The following is a 4,016-nucleotide window of genomic DNA, read 5'->3' on the forward strand; positions in this document are numbered from 1 at the left end:
ATTATTGGTTTCTGTCCTTAGTTCGCTATTCGCAAATAGCCATTACAGTATGCATTAAGCATTACGCAGTGTTCAGCTGCATATATATCACAATAAACCATCCGTTTCAATGATTAAGTCTTGCGCTCTTATTGGGTTGGAAATGCTGGATGTCTCCGGCGCTTACTCACAATCTGTATTACACTCATCGAAATAGCGATTACTTTTCTTTGGTTAAGATTTAAAAGAACTTGCATTTAAAGCGTCTCTTTCACACAAATTTAGAACAGGCTGTTGAGTATACATACTTCCAGTTCTATCGACGCAGATTCGGTGTCGATTAACTGGGGCTCTAAGGACAGAGCTGCGGCCTGGAGTGGCGCCTTCTTGGATGCTTCACTTGCTTCTCGTCGTTGTGCCCTGTGCCGTCTTGCCTCCGCAAGCCGCGACAGAAATACAGCCTAGGATTTGAACAGTTTCGCATTGATATGTGCATTACAGTAAATATATTGTTCGCCAAGATTTACATTTGGGCAATGCTCAGATAAATCTCTTCAATGCTATTCAAGCTGCAGCAATGTTAAACGCACCTTTGGTCCTTTTGTACGTCCTCTTACGTCCTTCCGCGATTTTTCCCAAAGCATGTTGGGACACATATTTGCGAATGTCTCTCCTAACGCAAAGTACTTCCATCGACGCAGGGCAGTATTTTTGTCCTGAATTGCATTGTTTTCACTGAAACAAAGTGAGAAGGTAATACTTTCTGGTTTATTAATTCCGTGGTAGAATTTTGCCAAGCTCGAAACAGGTGACATGTAACTGCAGCGACGACACGTTTAGTTTTAACCGTAAAAGTATAGATAATACCATTACATATAGAAACGCAAGCCAGTACTTGCCGCCTTCATAGACTTCCTTTTCAAGTAATACTTGAGAAACAAACAGCCATGCCTTAGTGTATTACTTACTCGAGAAAATGAATCAGCTCATGGCGAAGTTATTTCGACTGTTTGCGGTGTTGTTCTTCCGTAATTTCCATTCCATTGAGCAGTGGCTGAACGAAAGCAGAAAACTCGGGCAGCTTGTTGTCTACTGACCAGTGAAGGCTTGCCAGAGTTTTCTGCAAGGAAACAGAATCACAGTCTGTTTCACTTGGTTGAAAAAAAAAACTTTAATTTGACAGCATGTCTCATCTTCATTAGGAACAATTTTCTTTGCACAAGAAATATGGCACCGCTGCGACTTAAGGCGTCAAGCGACATGTGTTTGAGCCTCGGAAGTCCAACTACACATATCGCAGTTTCTTGAGCATGCAAAAACAACAAATCGAAACATTATTTTATTGTTTTAAACACTGGCAAAAATGCTACGTTAGGTAGAAGCAGATGAAATCTTACACTCAATGTGTTCCTTTCTCCAAACTTCTGCCTCTGTAGAACATCATATAACCTCACAAGGACATCACGCAATAACCACACAAAATATCATGTGGCCCAATGCAATAACAAATAGCGTACGGCACTCGACATGCCAAAGTTGACAGCAAAACATATCAATTTTTATACATGGTTGTGTTGTTTTGCATAGCGGTAATTCTTTTACAGTGACTGGAGATATTTATACAAACTGTGCGCGGCGAACTTCTGTTGGTGTAGTGAATCTATGTGGGAAGCAGTGTAGATACATTGAGGAATTAAATAATATTCATTATCTCTTTCGTACACGAACACAGGCCATAGAAGCACCAAGCTCGCAGGAGTAGTTACAGTTTCGTGACAAGTCTCCTTCCCCAAAAATGCGTTAACTTCCTTCACATACGCTATGTTGCTCTGTACCTTGCACAATAAAAATATATGAGCTTCAAAGGAAACTATGTCGGACATTCTACAAAAGCAAGGGTTCCGATGGGGTGTACCACTGAGAACTACGGCATTCACTCTGAGCGACACGTTCCGGGCGCTCACAGACCCAACAGAGAGGGCAACCTTGCTGACATCACAATGAGGCAGTCCAGCTTCACAAAGTTTCTCATCGAGGACATAGGGAGCACCACGGACTAAGCTTAATTTATTAGTAGCATCCCCTGTCCTTGGAGTACCATCGTCGTTCCAAAGAGCATGTGATGTATTTGTCTGAAGGAAGGCGCTGACAGATAACGGCAACTTGAAATTAAAAATTTTTTTTTGACTTAGGGAGAGCATTCTTGGCTTCGAATCGCATAGTCCAGTGATGGCGGCCCGGGCCGTGAGTTTTAAGTTGTTCGACACTGTGCAGAAGAATGTGTAGCTTGGGGAACATTGCTTCTTCTCCATAGCATGTTAAGAATATTTCCTGGTGGTCAGCAATCAGTTCCTCTAGGTCGCCAACAGCCTCTGCTGTCAAAACCAGAGACGGTATTATTTGAGTAATCTGCGCTAACCGGACAAGGCTGCGCACATGCATTGAATTTTTGGGCAAAAAAGATGCCAGAATCAAGGCAAGGTGCTGGATTAGTAGCAGTGATGAACTCGTAGAAGTAACAACAGTTTGATCCCGCTCAAAAATCCTCGGCGGGTCACTGCTGCTTACCGCTCGATGAAAACTGAACGTGCTTAGGGCGTCATTCAATTCTTTGCGAGAAAACCAGGCTTTCTCTTTCACTGCAGTTTTAAAAAAAAGTGCAATTTCTTTCGGTACGATTCCCTTTAGTAAAAAATGCATTGGATCATACAAAATGCCTTTTGTCAAAAGAAAAAAAGGAATAGAGGTCAACATGGACTCTCCATTTATTCCAAACTCCTTGGACAGCTTACTTCGAGCTGCAGCGCATGTACATTCTTTTAGCTGCTCCATCTGTGCAATTTTCTCGCGTTCGTTCCTGGGAATGCATTCTCCATGCCGACTCGGCCGTGCATAGTCGGCCGTTTGCACCAGACATGTGCGGCAGGAACGAAACACTGCATGGCCAAACGATTCTTTAAAACCAGCTAATGAATGCACAGCCAGAGCGTCGCCTGTCAAGGTCATGAGAGCACCAAAAAACGTTTCTGTTCTCCGGTTTGTGCGAAAGTTCATCCCTTCAGTGCTTAGAGCCTTTAGCACTGTTGTGAAATTATGAAAAAATTCCAGACGTGCTGTGTGTTGTTTCAAATGGGAAGTGTAGCCAACTCCTACCAAAAATATGTTGCTTAGCTTGTAGCGTTCATGAGGTGGGAGATTTAGAAGCGGTACGTAGAACGTACTAAGTTTTCCTCGGCTTCCTCTCTTCATACCAATATGATTCGCTAATTCAATGTCGTCGTAGTAGAGGCTAAGCAGGATAATATTATTTTGCTTCTGAAACATTGGGTGGGAACGAAATCTACTACCATCACAAAAGTCTTGGAGCAAAGAATTATGCTTGCTTTGACGAAGGTTTCTCACGTGGGTGACAATCTCCGGGTGCTTCAAAAGGCTGGCTAGGAGATCTTCAAGTTTTACAGTGTATGCTTTTTTTGTTCCTTCGAGCTGCACTTCAGTTGGAGGCACGTATATGCCAGAGTTCTCGTAGCAACGCTTCCGAAGCCTGTCTGTTTTAATATTAGCTGTGTCTATGGGAAATTCAGCTACGGCAAACATATTGCTTACTTCTTGAACGACGTCGTCAATGCATGTTCTCGGACACTTATGTCGACCTTCTAGTCGCCGGCACAGGCCGAAGATCATACTGGATACGATGCCATAGTTGTTCGGTGGCTGCTCTAGTGACATAGGGACGACATCACGATCAATTATTTCACCATCTGAATAAACAGCTTTCCGTGGCTTATTACTTTCCGAATGTTTAATCTTACATCTTCTGTGGTGCTCCTGATAATGTTTCAGAAAGAAATAATTACTTCCACACATGCTGCACACAAATGAAGTCACAGTGCCATTATGTACAGTTCTCGTATGTTGTGCAAACAAACTGAATGTGGTACAAAAAAAATCCACACTTCGAGCAGACATGCTGCCCTACTAGACCAACTGAAATATTTCTCACTCTATCTGCGCCGACGTCCGAAGTTTCAGCTTGG

General features: G+C 42.9%; 1 long non-coding RNA gene across 1 annotated transcript; it reads right to left on the reverse strand.

Moving 5' to 3' along the window:
- Positions 1-332: 332 nt before the first annotated feature.
- On the reverse strand, positions 333-4,016 carry LOC139059592 (uncharacterized). The gene is made up of 3 exons (XR_011514220.1): positions 3,983-4,016; positions 948-1,099; positions 333-440 (listed from the first exon to the last, which is right to left on the reverse strand). It is a non-coding gene; the product is annotated as an uncharacterized lncRNA (long non-coding RNA).

Source organism: Dermacentor albipictus, chromosome 4, assembly GCF_038994185.2.
Source record: "Dermacentor albipictus isolate Rhodes 1998 colony chromosome 4, USDA_Dalb.pri_finalv2, whole genome shotgun sequence".
In the NCBI taxonomy this organism is placed as follows: domain Eukaryota; kingdom Metazoa; phylum Arthropoda; class Arachnida; order Ixodida; family Ixodidae; genus Dermacentor; species Dermacentor albipictus.